The 17,523-nt window shown below is 48.5% G+C and overlaps 1 protein-coding gene across 1 annotated transcript in view; it reads left to right on the forward strand.

Annotated features, from left to right (window-relative positions):
* Positions 1-2,384: 2,384 nt before the first annotated feature.
* The window catches only part of LOC126528991 (uncharacterized), a 39,953-nt gene continuing 24,814 nt past the window's right edge, over positions 2,385-17,523 (forward strand). The window contains exon 1 of the mRNA XM_050176593.3: positions 2,385-3,077. The gene's annotated coding sequence lies outside the window, so the exon portion shown is untranslated. The remainder of the gene's footprint in view (positions 3,078-17,523) is intronic.

The following is a 17,523-nucleotide window of genomic DNA, read 5'->3' on the forward strand; positions in this document are numbered from 1 at the left end:
GCGGCGGCGACATTGTTCCGCGAAACAGCTATGCCCTTACTGTTACTCCCGGACCCTTTCTTGTTTTTTACTTCTTTTTTATTGTAGGACATCTTCCCGCGGCCGACGTTATCCGAGACGCCGACAGGCATGGAGACTGATTGATTTAAAGATCAATAAAAATCTCGCCCACCGCCATGAGACCGGGAGATCGGGGCTGCGCTCTCCGGAGCATTGACCCCCGTGATCTCGTTGAGGGAGAGGGGCAGAGTCACGGCTTATGGGAGGGGCGCGGCAGAGAAGCCTTTGAAAGGATGCACGGCACAGTATAAGTACAGGGTCAAGTTTTCTTTTCCTCTTTTTCTCCATGTCCTCTTTCTTTGATGCATTTCCTGCTCGGTAAAAGCGCTGCCAGTACCGCGGCCAGATAGCCGCATTCCCCGCCGTCCTAGTACACACCTTCGCGGCCGGCCCGACCACGTGCCTCATTCCTTTGAGCGATGCACAAAAGGAGTCCAGACGGGAGCCGTGCGCGTCGGTCGTGGATTTGTGCGAGTTTATTTCCTCACAGGGCTCACAAAAGCTCGCACTGAATGGACTGAAAAGAAATAAAGGAAAAAAAAAAGAGAACGAGAAGGAAGTCTCTTACAACCGTTCATTTGCAACTTTCTCGGCAGGAGAAGGCTCTGGCACCGAACGAATTCTCGTACCGCGCTGTACCTTTCTGCAACCTTGCTGTCTACCGCGGCTTCATGTTTTTCTTTTCCTTTTTTCACCCTTGTTTAAGAATGGTCGAAAGCTTGCACTGCAGAGTCCACCCTCGCCCCGTTCCCTCTAACACACACTCACCTCACAGGCCCCGATGGTGCCGAGCAGGAACGGGAACCAACCCGTTTGTCCCACCGTGAAAAATCGCTTTTTTTCATGACAGGTAACAAGCGCGAATGAATGTGACCGGTGGGTTAGGGCGTCGGTAAAAGTGAACAGCATAAGGAGCGGTCACACCGCGGGTGTCCCCTCCGAACCGCTCTTGGAGGTAATTGTGAATGGTTAGCTCAAAGGGGGAAAAAAGGGGGGGGGGACGCTCGGTGTTTCTATCACAGGCGTTTGCGCTTCAGTGCTGGGCAGGTAACGAGCGACAGTAGAACGCGTGCCCTGCTGCAGATGAAAACGTTGCGGATGGGAGGGTTTGGGCGTGAGCAGACGAAACTCCGCGTTCAGGAGCAGCAGACGACACGGTGGCTACCGAATCCACCAACCAGAGCGGCTGACCGCCCGTGACGTCACATCGCGCGCTTCTAAATCGATAAATGGAAGCGCGCAACCCCCGTGACGAATCAGTGACGTCACAACCAAGTAAACAACAATGAAAAAGATAGCTCGCTCCCTTTGTTTCGTCTCTTTTCATCCTTTCTTAACATGCCTGCCGAAAGCTCCCTCCCGGCGGTCTTTCCTTCCCCGAATGTCCAGAGAAGGAGGAGGCTCTTTCTTTTGTTTCTTGCTTGGCTTTGAGATAGCGAGATAGCAGAAGAGTTTATTATCTTTCTTTTGTCTCTCTCTCTTTGTGCCTTCCTTCTCTTTACAGGAACGCGGCGGCGAGCGCGTTTTTATTTACCGCCCTCTCCGAAGCCCGCGGCGTCGAATACGTTTTTCTGGGAAGTAAACACAGCGAGAAATAAAAGGAAAGAAGCAGCGGCGAGTTGGAATGAAAATAGCAGTGATGTGCTGCTGCTGCTGGCGACCTCCTTCGCCGCCTGCCCTCCTCCTCTTCGCCCGTGGCAAGGCTCTCTTCTTACCGGTTCGTTCCCCGTAACGGCGAGGAGAAAAGTGAAGCCGTCTCAGCATAAAACCATGCAGCAGCGCTTGCACGAACTACGAGGTGCGCGCAGTCAGTCGGTGCGCAGCGGAAAGTAGTTCCGCGTGTTCGGCGGTGCTTCTTGCGTTGACGTCTGCCTAGCGAGTGTAGCTTCGCACTGCGCCAGTGTATATCAATAAACTCCCCATTTTGTTGTTTTCTGTTCTTCTCAAACTTTTCGAATTAGGGCTGACTACGCGCGCACTTTGTTGGAGCACCGTCTACTGCGTCCGCCCCGTCGTCTGCTCTCCTCATCGGTAGCAGACGACGCGCTGCATCGATGTCGATCCCGCGGAAGAAACGCGTGGCATCGGTGTGTTTCTTGCCCTGTTGATTGGCTGACTCCTAACTAGTGGATCTTACAACGCTGCTCGAATTTAGCGGTAGCGGCGTCGTTGCAAAAAGAAAAAATGAAGAGCGGCATCAGAAGGCCAGAGAACAGAAAGAAGCGAGAGAGAGAGAGAGAACGGCGCGCGTATTGATAGAGAGGAGGAGCTGCAGGAGGGGGGAAGGGAAGCGCCTCCTAGCTTGGTTCCTGGAAAGCGCTCTCCGGATGGATTCCCAGTAGAAGAAACCGGCGGCGGTGCAGTTCGGAGCGCGGCCTGAGGCCTGTGCGCTCGGCGAGGTCGAAGCGTCGGCGAGGGCGGCGTTGCTGGCGAGGAGGGTGTTCCCAGCGAGAGGCCCAGACCGGCGTCGGGTCGGCTTCGGCCGAAGTCGTCGTTTGAACGCTTGAGCTGAGCGGTAGGCGCAGTGCCCGGGCTCCGCAAGTCGCCACTGAGAATCACGCACCACACTACTTGCTCGTCGGCGACCTCCGGCCTGTTCCCTCTTCTCGTGCGGCAACGACCCACCCGTCGTTCGGTGCCATCGGTGCGGTTTCATTTTTGCATCAACTCGTGTTAAGTGTTGTGCGCGCACCATCCCAACTGAGGAGAGAGAGAGAGAGGTGGAGGATTTTCGGCTTTCCCGTGGAGGGGTCCAAATCGCGAAGCACTTGTGGCGTTTAAATCCCTTCCTTTTTTTCTTTTCTTTAATTTGTTCGGCAAAACTGACGACCCTGGATTATCGATTGGAAAGGACGAGGCAAGGCCGCCATACGTCCTAGCCGTCAGCGGGCCTTCGACCAACCTTCGGCTGCTGTGGATACTGGCATGTGTCGTGCGAACGGAGCGGTCCAACAGGCACCGCGGTAACTCTGGATTCCACCACGGACTGTTGCTCGCTGCCTCAGTCACCATCATGGGTGAGTTTGAAGGTTCTTTCCTTAAGAGCCCCGGGCTCCTAAGCTCGTTCTGTCGGTTCGGGGCCGCGCGCTCGAACATCGGCACTCCCCTCATCTCTTGTTCGTTCGCACGCAACCTGACCCCGGGTTTGACGACCGCTTTACAAACTCGGAACACGTTAGCAGGAGGTGTTTGAATTGGAAACAGCTCGCATCGACGTCGATAACGCTTCGCGGTTCTGATGAGAAGCACCAGCTGCCGGCAACGCGACGGCTGCGCACGCCTCGGTTCGGCCTTTGCGCAACTGCCGGTCGGTTTCGGGGCCGAACTCGACGCTAAGCCTAGCCGCTGCAGCGTCGCCTGGGGCCTGTTTTGCCCCGGCTGCTGTTGCGATTTGCGTTATGTTTAAAGCGCTCTGCGTTTACGTTCAGTCACGATCGCAGGCGGTTGATTCCGAGGAAAGGAGCCTCTTGTTTTTCGGGGAATTCCGGGACGGCGTGCGAGTTTTCGCCGTAACGTTGAAGGAAAAACCCGTCCCCGTCTCTTTCATTACGACGAATGACGGCCGAGCCGCTGGACTATTTTTCTTCGTGGTTGGATATTTCCTCTTCGACGACGCCTCGAACCGAGAAAAAAGAAAAGAGAGGCAGCTAGACGTTATCGCGTGCGTTTGCTTGTGGACCGCTCGAAGCGAAGATGTTGAGAGGCTTGTCAACGCGGCACATACCGAAACTGGCTGGAGCCGAGGTCAGAGACCTCATCTCTCCAGAGTTACGGGGGGGGGGGGGGGGGGGGGATGCGCGCTTGAAAGATTGGCCGTTGGTTGGTGCAAACGACAAGATGAAGCCTTGATTCGGCTCACTGCCGTGGTGAAGTGTTCACTGCTTACGCTATGCTTACTAAATATCTTGCCTCGTGCGCGAGGAAGAAAAAAAAGAAAAGAAAAATAGTGTACTGTAGCGCATTTCCTCCGAATGTCCGTGCAGACATACGATGCACATCGACGAGCGATGTGAGCAGACGAAGGTTTGCAACTTTTGCTGCACCAGACGAAAACTGCGGGATCGAAAGTGTGCCGTCTGGCAAGCTTGCAACGTTAACTTGTTGTGCGTAAATGTGAACAGCGAGGTTTTTGACGTGCCACCCAATCCAGATGGCGCGCAATAACTGCACAGTGTGCAACTTCGGTAACATTATGTAGAATACTTTGACGGTCTCCCGACGTCACGTTTTGCAGACAACTACAGTTCCGACGCGGGCGACGACAGCCACACTTCTGCAACTTCGGCTGCTAACAGACGACGGCGCTGCGCGTGATGGAAGTTTTGCAAAGCGTGCGGATATAATGCCGAATTGCCGGAAAACCAGAACACACACACAAAAAAAGAAAACGTTGTGGTTTAGAAGTTGCTCGAAACGGGGTCGCTTAGAGACCCACTTGCTCTTGTGTGACACGGCGGCGACTGGCGTGTTCCTTTGTTTCGCTTCGAAGCCGGCGCTCCTGCTGCGCCGGTCCTTCGGCTTTCCAGAACGAGGTCATATCGGGGCCATCAACCTACCGCGGCCGCAGCATAGCGTGTGCCGTTCTTTCATTTACCTGATCACGCCTTGGCTTTCGGAAGTTCCCCTTTTCTTTCTGCATTTTTTTTTTTTTTGCCTTGCACACGCCGGTCTCGAAATGGCATACGCCCACACGTCATTCGAGATAGACTCGGGCGGCGCGGCGTTAAAAAAGAAAAGAAAGAAAAATCGAGCCGGTGCTGCGGCTTTTTTTAACCTTCGCGCGCGCTGTTCTGGGACCTGCGTCTATTATTTTTACTATTTTCTTTTTTATTGCTCAATCGTGGCTTCTTTGCTCGCCGCCAGTCGATCGCGGGCCAAACCCTGCGCAGACGAGGTTGTCCCCTCGTCTTCTCTCTATGTCTTCTTTCACGAGTCGGCCGTTCTCGGCCCTTTCTTTAATTATGATGTTCGTCTGCGTAGGCCGCTCGGATAATTAACGGTCAGCGGAGCTTTTCTTTGGTACATTTTTGTTCCGCTGCCCGCGCCAGTCCCCTGCACAGCAATAACACGCCTGTGATCGTACAAAGACCTATAGCTCGCTCTGTGACGTATGTATGTTACCACGCTGATGCCGCCCCGTGAGTGCGGTTCATGCCTACGCGAAGGGAAGAGAGAGAGGAAACATTTGTTAAAATAATGGGGAAATCGCAGGGTCATTCGACGGGCCCGGTGTGTGGGCGCAGTCCTCAGTTCAGGATCCCATGAGCCTCGGCCCCGGCCTTTCATTTCGTGCCACAATTGTGGACACAACGGCGCGATGTCCAATCTGTACTTTTTTTCTTTTCCGCGTGTTTTTTATTTCTTTTTAGAAACACAAAATGGGGGGGATGTCGTGCGTGTGTTAAAGCAACTGTCGGTTCATGCACAGTTGACTCGAATTCTCCCTGCTGTGTGTAAATTCGTTTCTTTATCAAACCGTGCGCTGTCACTTTGCAAGCTGCTGTTGTGTGCGCTGCTGCGTTGGTTTCGCGTACAGATCGAGCGAGAAAGATGGACGCAGATGTTCGTAATTCCAACGTTTCGAGCGAACAGGTTAGCAACAGCGTCGCACGTAGAACGGGAAGCACATTTTGCGTGGCAGTTCGTTATTTAGCAATTCAACACGGCGGCTGCAAAAGACAGTACACACGGTCACCCGCTCTATTTGAAATGTGCACGAACGCTCTAAACACCCAAGTGGGTTTATACTGATAAAGCATTCCCGAAAATGTTCGTTTTCGTTCATGCAACAATGATCATTTAGCATACAATACACAGTGCACGGAACAAGAAGAACAAAAAAGCAATCTAACCGTATATCCGACGTTGCAAATATTCACAAAGAAGAGCAGAAAGGGATTTTCGAGCGCTTGAATGTTTACAACGTGTGCTGCAAAACAATTTCTATCACGCGTTCTTTCTTATGGTATCGAACTATCGTGTTTATTACCCACTATTACGGATTTTCTCTCTCATTTTTGTATGGAAGCTTATTGACGAACATTGCAGAGTGCAATGCAGTTTCCCGTTAAAATCCGCATTAATTATAGAGTTAAATGCTACTCTACGCCTACAGCGAAACGCATTGCTGTTCCTGTCAAATATGTTTCCTCACTGGGCTAACATTCAGCAGACAAAAACAATCATCTGGAAATGGACAGCACGTGATCAACTTTGGCGTCGTCATCTCTGGCGTAAGCTGTTTCGTCCCTATCACAGTTCGAATGCTCGAAATCTTTGTTTCAGATCAGATATCCCGGTTGTTGCCTATCGTGCGTAAATTGTACGGTTATCGCGCGTTCGAATTCCAGCTCCCTTTGTAGATAGCGTGCCAGGAGTTTAATAACAGTTCTCCTAGTTACAGTCAATTTGTCTAGCCGCCGTTTCATTATCAAGCTGTAGCCTGTCTTGGTGTCTTTCATAGAATGGGAAACACCCACGTATTAGACAGTATTCTAATTTAACCATCGTACAATAATAAAGCGTTAGATTCGCATTCAGGCCGCGCCGGTCAGAGATAAGAAAGAACGCAAAAAAAGATGCCTCCACATCAGCCAGCGTTCGAACGGAGTTGGGCGCAAATTGAAATCGTCTGTCGATTGAAGCAGAAGTCTATCGCCTTTCGAAGCAGACGGCGTACGCCGAAGCCTTTGATGCGCTTAATTATATCTCGCCAACCGAAACGACATGGCGGACGAGCGGTATTCGTTCGAGCGTGTGGTGTCTGTGAGCTCCTTTTCTTTTTCATTTTGTTAACTCGCGCTCTCACTGCAGCAACTGTTCGGCGAAATACCGAGCGCATTCTTCGGCCAGCGGCGCTCTATTCCTTGTGCGTCATGATGTGACACAAGACGTGAACGGAGGCACTCGAGCATATGCCTTCTGTTACTTCTTGTGTTCTCTCTCTCTCTTTCAGTCAACGCACTTACCCTGCTCCGTCTTTTTCTCCCTTGTTTCCAGTAAAAATCGACAGCAGACGACGCACACACAAAGCCTATAGGAATCCGCGACTTCATTGCGCCGTGCATCCGACAGGCATTTTCGCACAGCGCAGTCGGTGATTGCAACGAAAAAAAAAAAAAAAAAAAAGAGAGGGGGGGGGGCAGAAGAAAACCACCGTTACATCGTACAAGCTCCAGCAAGGCTCCGCGACAGTCCGAGCAGCCATCTTGTAAGGAGGACGAAGCATCTGTGCGTATAGAGCGAGAAACAGGTGGGAGTAAAAAGAAAAAGATCCGATACAATGTACACGGCGTCGTTCAAAAGTTGCAGCCAGGCTCCGACAGTCGGAGTTGCAATTTTTTTTTTTTTTTAATGGGCGACACAGATTAGGCGTAAAGTGAGAAACGCATTTACGTATAGTACTGCTCGGCCCATCGACTATAGCCGTACCAAGAACTGCGTCCACCAATTTCCCGGAAGGTTTTTAACAAGCGTTAACAATCATATCATACAACCTTTCCAACATCGATCCAAATGAAACCAATATGCAGTGAAAAGCCAATGAGAAAGTATTAGAGGAATATTATTTGTTGTTTTAATTGAAGCGCAGAAGTGATAAGGCAAAGGGAAATGAAAGTGGACGAACAACTTGACGCCCGTGGGAGTTTTTAAGGATTCGACACAAATGGAATGCATCAGAATGGTCTGATCTGTCAAAGATGACTGCTTAGCACTGTACTAGGTCGTAACACGTCAAGCAAGATTAACCGGCTCGCATGGTCTCAACCCTCAGATACAGAAATGAAAGAGAGAGAGAAATAAATAACATCTTACGACAATGGAGCAACTGACATGTAACTTTGGGCTTGATAGTCAAGTAAAGAAAAAAGAGATTCAAGACAACTAATGGATCTTCTGTCGTTTCACCACTGATCGGTAGATGGCGTTGCCGATGTTTGGTGGCAGAGACGTAGGGGTACCACGAACAACGGAGGCGTAGAAAAACAAAGTTCCCAATAGTGTTTCAGAAAGTGTGATGCTGGGAATTCTTTGCGTGACGTAGGATGTTGGGCAACATTAGAACAAGAAACTTGGTGGCGCCGGCCACCCTCCCGTCTCAAAGGGGACGCTCGCAGAATCCATCCACCCGTGCTGTTGTGCGCGTGATACGAAAATGATTCGCGTCGCTGCGTTGCATTTCAGCTTCCTTTGTTTCGCACTTCTGCATGGCTGTAGTTTTCATCTCCTGAAGGCCTAAATCAAACGCGCATTTCGCATTGTGTGAGTAAGATTTGCTTGTAGCAGACGAGGAACACGGACGTCTGCTTATTCTCGCCGGCTGTCGTCTGCTCAGTGCCGCGCTTTCCTGGAACGCGACAGTTTAACTGTCTAGCTTGCGCTGCTATATTTCCGAGAAAGTGCATTTTAAATTCAATGCGTAGAAACAAGATAGGACGCGGTGCAGAGAGAGGGAGTTTAGTTGATCTATAGCAGGCAACACAGAAGTGGTTGCCGAGTAGATATATCAGACGCTCTGGTCCCATGTCGACTAGCAGACGACGTCGCTTCCTGAAGGAGGGAGCAGAGAGACGAACACCGCTGCGGACGGCCGCCTTCTTGTTTCCGAGGGCGGAATGAACCACGGAAGTCATTCGACTCTCGCGCCATTTGGTGTGCGTATATAATGATTGCTCATTTTCCACCTTTTTCGCTAGCTAAAGGTTCCGTCTGAAAGTCTTTTCGTGATATTCAGTGATATAGACAACGCTGAAACGACTTTTGTAGCGGTTTGGATTAAACTGGTATCGTTAAATATTGTAGAGAAGTCGACAATGAAATTGAAATGTTTGTGGGTAGACTGATTCTGGTCGACTAGCGGGCGACTTTGCCATCTTGAAGCGAGAGTGACGTAATACAAACTACGCAGATGATCGACGGTGTTCTCCGATAGCCGCCATTTTGTCTTTGTGGGCAGCTTGTAGCGTTTTGCTCACTACTCGCGGTTTCCTCCGGGGCAGGACGTTTCTGGAAAGTTTGCTTCGCCCACTTTTGAGCAGCGCATTATATGAACGCGTCACTTTCTTTCTTTCTTTTTTGCAGTTGCAGTAAAGATATGCGAGGATTCGCTTATGAAATTAAAATTTTTACGGTATGATCACATCCCAATCGGTTTGCAGCAGGCGATTTCGCTTCCGGAAAGAAGCAACAACACGTACGCCGCTGCAGACGACCAGCGGTATTTCTTTGATCGCCGCCATCTTCTTGTCCGTGTGTGTTAGCTTTCGCACCGGAAACGTTCGGTCGCTGTGCGGCCTAATATGCGTGTAGTGCTCGTTTCGCGTTCAAGCGCACGAACTGTTCGCTTTTTTTCTTCCCTCAGCTGGATGCGTGCGTTAAGCAACCATCACCGAGATCGCTCTGTTGCGAAAGCAAGCCGTCGTCTCCGTACCGTCAGCGATCTCTTTATTTTTCCAAATAACAGACCTGAACAACGCAGCAGCGCTCCAACTATAGCACCATCAGCCCCCCGCATGAAAAATGAGATCACACTCACTCACGTGACACTTAAATGTTCAGGAACGCGCTGATCCCAGTCGAACAGCAGACGATCTGACAGAACAGACTCAGGGATGCCACAGCAGATGACCAGCAGACGATAAACGGTGAACCTCGGCCGTGGCCCGGTACTTATGGGCTGTCGTACATAACGGAAGCTTTTTCGTTCTCGCAGCGTGCTTATATACACTCACAATTCGCCGTTAGCATGTACGTTTTTATTCAGGTTAGATTTGTGCGTAAACTCTAATTCGGCACGTTCAGCAACCTTGTCCCTCATAAAAGGAGAAAGCATAATCACCCCCGGCACAACAACGTAGCGTTGTTGGCTAGTACGTCGTTCCCTTGAGTCAGCGTGCAGTGATTTCGTAAGAGTGTGCCCCTTCCGTAACACCCACAAAAAATTTACTCCTTTTCGAAAACGAACGTTTTGTCACAGATGTCGCACGTTTTCACGGTGCCGAAAATGATACGTCGCTTAAATGAATGGTCTTCGAACGAAAAATTGTATCGCACTGTCGTGAAGGCACTCATTTGAACGCCGTAGTGGCGGACTCCGAATTAATTTTGACACCCTGGTGCTCATTAAACGTGTCCCTAAAATCTAAAGTGCACGAACGTTTTTCCTTTTATTTTGCCCCCGACGGAATGCGGCTGCCGCGGTCGGAATCGAACCCGCGACCTCGAGCGATGCCACAGCCGGAAAACTACCGCGGCGTTGATTTGGCGTGTGACCGTTATAATGTCGCCTAGACCCTGCGGTGCGCTTTAATTAATGCGGCTCAACTTCTACACGCCCTTGTCCGCTTGACAAATTCGCATGGCGTTTATTATTTTTTTTTTTTCAGAAATGGCAGAAACGAAATGGCAGAAAAGTACTTAAGTACTTCGAACTTAAATTTATCCCGTTTGCCCGCAACCGCTGTCATGTCTACAATAGAGATCTAAGCGGTTGAAAGAAAAAAGAGGAAAAAGGAACACATTGAAAATTTCAGATGAAAACAGGTTTTCGTTTTTCTGAACCGCTATAAAATTGAAAAAAAAAAAAGCAGAGCTTCACCGCAGCATTCTGTTGAGATGCGACCTCTTTCGACGTGTCTAAAAGTGTGGTCAAAAGAAGGAGGTGAAGTCTGTGAAGCATCTGGACCCGTCCACGTGGTGGCAAGGACTTTACTGCTTCGACCAAACCCTCGAGCCCCCATGGCCTGTCGCGTACTGCAAATTCCCACTTTTTCTGCGGCGCGTGAAAGAAAATTTGCCCGAGTTTGGAAATGTGCACACCGATTAAGGTACACGCAACAGTCCAAGGATCGCGTGCAAAAAAACTTGTGCACGTGAACTCTCTCTCTCTCTCAATGTCCGGAAGGCTTCGTCCACTGCACAGTGAAACATTGACGCATCATGCGGAAATTAGTCGTGCACAGATTGATGCAGACGTCGGTCTTTACGCTATGATGCGAAATGAGTGCCTTGACGACGTAAAATCGCGCCTAGATTTTGAACCCTGAAAAGCTCTGCTGGGACTTTTGTGATCCAATAATGTAACAGTTCTATTCCTTTCAGAGTTAGAGAAACAAATGCGTCGGGTTTTTTCGTAGCTCTGTGCGCGCAATCGTCTTTTTTTTTTCTTTCAATTTTTCGTACGTTTCTGAAAAGAAAGACACATGTAAGAATACAGTTTTTTTCATGCCCTTCTAAATTTCGTGGAATTTTACATCTGTAGTCTATAGTAGAAGCGTTTCACCGTGCTTTCTGACGTCACCTTCTCCCAATCCTCCTCCTCCGCCCCCTCCCTCCACTTGGTATGCAAACTGCGAGCGACAAATGGCAAGGCTGTTATTCACTCATTTCGCGACTGCGTCTGTTCTACCCATTCTCTGCCTCCTCTCCCCCCTCCTCTCTACCATTCTATGTTGCATTCCTCTGGACTTGCACGTTAGTAGAAAGCTAAGCACTGCAATTTCTACAATGCTTTTGCGGGGGTCACGGACACTTACAGCTGTCAATAGGATAATGCAGCAACGCGCAGGTAGCTGCAGAAGGCATTGTGCACATTCGACGCGGTGCAAAGGTCCAAACGAGTTTCTCGCGTCGGCTTTCCTGTCTGCCTCGCTCCTGCAAACCCTCCTCCCACCCCCACCCCGGCTTAGTGTGCCAGACAGCAGCAGCAGTGTGAAACTCGGAGGAGAGAGAGAGAGAGAGAAAGAGAAAGAAAGGTGCCATCAGCACTCGGTGTTCCCAGGTGGTCTCCCTCCCAAGTACGGATGAAGAAGCAAAGAAAGCCTGGCTTTAAAACACGTGTTCATGTGGCGCCCACCTACAACAAGCGCTCACTGCGCGAATGCACCACGCTGAAAGCCGGCGGCGCCTGTGTTTTGCCAACCAAGGTCACAGCGCGTGCGCTGCTGACGTCACGCTGTGAACGTGCCGGCTTAGTGTGACCTACCCCAGGAGAGGTGTATTTTTTATTGCGCTGTATAGCAATATACCTACGCATTCCTCCTATTTCCTTTTTTTCCCTATAGAACAAATACGCATATAATAACCGGGATAACTTCGACTACTTCATGCTCTCCACGATGGGTTCACTTAAAATAGAACTTGAGATTTGAAAAAAAAAAGAAAACAACAAAAAAAACCGCGTTAAACAAAATAAATTAACGTCAACACCGCAAAACTCATCTGCGAAACAACAGTTCCCCGAATCCCTTCCAAAACACGGCCATTGGTGACCTTCATTTATTTGTAATTTTCCTCCTTTCAATTTTCTAAGGCTAATGCACGTATATATATATATATATATATATATATATATATATATATATATATATATATATATCATAGCCCTTGTTTTTGATGAGTTGGCCTCTATTTCCCCATTCCTAGGTCATTTTACAGAGGCATTTTTTCCTAGTACCGCACTGCGTAGTTGTCGTTGGCGCCTGCAGTTGACGATGGGATTTCCTGTCGTATTTTTTTCTCTCTTTTTTGAAATTTTAATATCGCATTTAGTTTCGTCGTCTTAGTTTCACCTACGCGTCTGTTCCGAAGAGAATTACGCCTGAGAATTGCACATGCAGTGCGATTTCTTCGAAGATCTGATTTGCCCGTTCTGTTCCGAGTGGTATAGTCTCGGAAACGCGAAAAAGGCCAGCGATGTACGACGTGTGAACAGCTCGGTATTGGTGATTTTTCTTGAATTAGTGTACGAGTCGAATCGCCGAAAAAAAAAGAAAAAAAAAAGAATCCCTTCCCGCGGCCCATCAAAAGAAATCGCGGCAAAGAAAACCGTTTGGCTCGCGAAAACGCGAAGCGGTATATATATTGAAATTTTTTTATATATGTATTTGTATACTGGAAGTTTGACACAATGAAAGTCTTTGTTCTGCGGAAAACAAATGGTCTATTTCGAGGCCGCGAAGTTGCGAAAGCTTAGGGGATAAAGAAAACGCCTCGTACTATCATATAGATTTAAAAATTGAGAGCCTCCCCGGCCGACACGTCGAAAATAACTTTGTTAACTAACTTTGTTGCGCTGCTTCGACGTGAATTCCTTCACACACACACACACACACACACACACACACACACACACACACACATATATATATATATATATATATATATATATATATATATATATATATATATATATATATATATATATTGATGACGTACCGGCACGGATTTTAAAGTATACTTTCTCGTACTTGCGCTGGATGCCTGTACCGCTGAAGAATCTCACGAAACTTCCTAATTTCAGTACTTGTCTCTCTTACAGTACGACATAATGCGATACGATATGGTACGATATACTTGATCTTTACCGAGAAAAGATTAACTGGGCGACGTTCACCACCCGTCTCGCATTTTCTTTCCGTCCTTTTTTTTTTTCGTCGACCTTTCCGGCTTATCTCAAACCTCCTCTCATCACTTTAGTAGTGCCAATTTCTTTTTCTTTTTTTGGGGGGGTGGGGGGTGGGGGTGGAGGGAGTGTTGCAGAAGTGTAGTTTACTAATGCAGCTGAAATTATTTTGTGCTCTTGAGTGCACCTTTCTATCGCACTATTTATCGATATTGTAAACTCGTCTATACTTCGTATATATATATATATATATATATATATATATATATATATATATATATATATATATATATTAGTCTTGGCGATTCGACGAGAGATCTCCTCCTGTTCGAACATCGCTAACAAGTCTACAGGGAATGTTGACCCCGTCACGTTGCTCCTTTTTCTTTTATTTTTTCCAGGATCTGCATGTTTTACTCCTGAAGCGGCCGCTTGACGCTCGACGTGTTCCGCGTATTTGAGACTGCAGCTTGTTTCTGGTCGTAAATGTTAAGTGTGATCGACGATCGTTTTATAACAGGAACGCACTTATTTTCTTTTTGTTGCCTGTGACGCTTTTTACTCGCAAATTTCGCTCGTTTACGCCTCTAACTTGTCTGCAGGTGAAAAGTTTAACGCTCCTGCAACTGGCGAAATGGCGTGCGATGTTTCAGGCTTTTCCTTTGTACACTCGTTTACCTCATGGTCGAAGTCATAATCAAGATTATTAAGTCAAAGCTAACGAAAATAGAGTTTTTAAGCAATCGTTTACCAGTCTAAAGTCATTTAGGGTTTCTCGTTAGTATTGAACATGCTAGTTGAAATTAATTTAGCTGTGCCGCTTTAGACTTCGGCAAAATGTAAGAGGGGGATTGCACAAAAAACAGAGGAGAAAGTTTTTGAACATGTGGAATTATCGCTGCTCGAATTCCGAGCGAGTCTTTGTTGCGCCAGAGGCACATTGGATGTTTCATGGATCACAGAACATTTGAATGCAATGCGTTAGTTTTGCCGCATTGGCGTATCAGGCGTTTGGATGATGCGTTAGTTTTGCCGCATTGGCGTATCGGGCGTTTGGATGATACGGCGAACCCATTTGTCTTGCAGCAGCTTCCGTTTCTTACGAGGCAGAATATGATTTGCCGCAGAGAAAGGTGATGCTCGGCGCTGTTAATACGGCGCGACGTGAACGTGGTGCCTTCCGCGTTCAGAAATATCGACGCTCAAAATGGCGTCGGCAATCACAGTTTTCGACAAAGCCGTCTGTAGTAAACATTCACGTTTCAAACGCCGTTACTTTTTGTTTTCTGATTTTTTCCCCTATTGTCTGCTCGACTGAGTGGAAGAATCATGTGTGGCTCCCTCCGTTCCGTAGACACGTCTTCGATTCACATCGTATTAGGATCCAGGGCACTGTCTATTCAAGCCGGAGTCCTCGACTACTATGCCGTGCTTTATATCTCACTGTGCCAGTTATTTATAACCCCACTATTGTTTTCTCTATTTACGATGCAGGCTATTATCGCCGCTCCCGGCAGAATCGTCTGGTCCTATATAGTACGTCTGCTCTTTTCGGTCGTTTGCTCGATTCCGCGGACGATATATATATATATATATATATATATATATATATGACTCCCTCCGACATGAAGACAGTAGTAGTATTATAATCATACAAATAATTTGAGCTCGCATTGTCCGAGGTGGAGGCCAATCATCACCGTTTCCGATTCGAGATCGTCTGGGTCGTATCGTAGTACGTCTGTTTCTTTTTCTATTTCGGTCGGCTGTGCCGTGTACGAAGCGTTTTCTGCTTCCTGCGTGTAGCGCGACTGCTAGACGTCGTCCGTTACCAAGCGTGCCGCGTGCGTGCGTGCGTAGTAGGCACACAAAGAGAGCTCACGAAGCAGCTGTGCTTCGCAGAAACGCATGAAGTAAGAAAGAAAAGCTCAAACCGAGAGAAGGAAGCGCGGGAAATGTATTTTCTAGGCGAACGCGCCAGGCGCTGTACGAAGCTCACTTTTTATTATCGTTACTTTCTCTCTCTCTCTCTCTCTCTAGTACTCTGCCTTGGTCCGTAAGTATGCGTAGCGCGCCACTTGCTCGGTCAAACCGGCCCCTTTCGTAAACACGGAGTGTAGTAGCACAGGGCGATAACGCCGTGTTTACAAATGGAACGCGTCAACGAGCGCAAACTGACCGGCTACTCGAGAGAGGGCGTTAGCAGCGCGCGAAGGATGTCGCGGTGCTGCGCGGCTGTTTTTTTGTGACGCCAGCAGGGCACGGCCATTTGGAGAGGGCGCTTCGGTCGACGCCGCCACTTGTAAGCTCGGCGTGCTTTCGCGTGCAGCCTTGTCGTCGTTGTTGTTTTTATTCTTTGTTTTGCCTCGCAACAATGCGCCCGTGTGTGAGGATGAACTGAAGCCGTCTGAAGGACGTGCGTTCTTTTGCTATCGGGGTCGCGTACCACGCGTTATGGAGAATCGCCACCGCTTGTGTGTGGGTAACAATGCCTTCTGGACGAGAGTAATTTTAAACCCAATTGGTATGTGTGGAGTTTCGGATTCCTCTTCGTTGAATATGAGGATGTGATGTCCAGTTCTAGGTGCAGAGGTTTGTTTCAGCCGGCTTCCACGACTTGGTATTAAAGAAAAAAGATCAAGAAGGCTCGAAGCTTATCCGTCTTCTCTCAGATGTCGCCATGTGCCACATGACGATGACCCCACAGTAGCAGTTCACTGTACTAGCAGTGTCTGAGTTTGAAATTTGCTTCGCATTATCGTGCTGTCCTGCTGCTTCAGTCCTTGTGGGTAAAAACTTAAAAAAAAAAGAAAAGAAAGAAAAGGAAGTCTACAGGCACATGCGTACGAAAGGCTTGGAAGTGTCGCGAAAGAAACTGGCATGGGTGTCCTGACGACAAAGTTGATGACAGCGGCACCGAGGCTGACAAGGTCGCAGACCCGTGATCGAATAACAAGACAGCACGACGACGACGGCTCGCTTGCGCCTCTCGCGTTCGTACAATTGCTATCACAATGAAACGGTCAAGGACGGAATTTGTGCCTGTCCGCCACTCACAGACTATTTCTGCCCGCTAAGTTACCATGGTTACAAGTTCAACTCACGCGACAGTCAGTCCTTTTAATATAACACTGTTACCCTGCTTCAGGATAAAAAAAAAGTGAAAAAAAAAAATCGGACAATATATATAAATATATATATATATATATATATATATATATATATATATATATATATATATATATATATATATATATATATATATATTCCATGTGTGTACGTCGCTTTCAATGCATCGGTGAAGCAACAACAGAGAAAGAACGCCTCTTCGACAGGTAGTACGGTATATCTCTCCGTTGAGTGCGAGCTGGCGGATGTTATCTACGTGCAGATTCCTGCTGTTTCTGAGCTGGGCAGCGCGCACGCAATGCGCGGCTTTAAAAAAAGCAAGGACGCAGTGCGCGCCCTTGCGAAAGTTGTTTTCCCCGCTCACTGGCGCCCGCACGAAAGCAGAGCGTGCCTTTCCAACTAGCGTTGCCCCACCCCGGCGAACGCGCGTGTGTGTGTGTGTGCCCCGAAAAAAAGGCCAACGTTGCAATCGCGTTGCATAACCGCGCCATACACAATGCGCCGACGACCACGGAGGCGCTCCTCTAACGAGCCCGGCCGTCTGGGCGACTACGCAATGACCTGGCGCGTGTCATCGCAGTCCTCCTGTGTTGTAGATTTCTAAACGTGCCGGTACTTTCGCTTGTGTCACCTTGCTCCTATTGCTATTGGCCGCGTAGCATCAGCTGCTTCTGCTGCTACTGGCCGACTTTATTTGGAAATAAGAGGGCGGAACGGATAGAGCCGGGTAACTATTGGGCGTTACGGAGATTTAGATTGTTCGTTAACGTATTAACCTTTGAGGAAATGCCGGGTTGCGGCCGACCTGCACGGCAGCAGCGATAGCTTTCTCGGGCTCTTTCGCCCGCCTTTGTGGTCGGACCGCCGATACAAAGGCGCGGACGCAAAAGACGCGTGCGCTCCTGTCTACCTATATACCACCTCTACAGATG

Source organism: Dermacentor andersoni, chromosome 8 (genome assembly GCF_023375885.2).
Source record: "Dermacentor andersoni chromosome 8, qqDerAnde1_hic_scaffold, whole genome shotgun sequence".
Classification (NCBI taxonomy): domain Eukaryota; kingdom Metazoa; phylum Arthropoda; class Arachnida; order Ixodida; family Ixodidae; genus Dermacentor; species Dermacentor andersoni.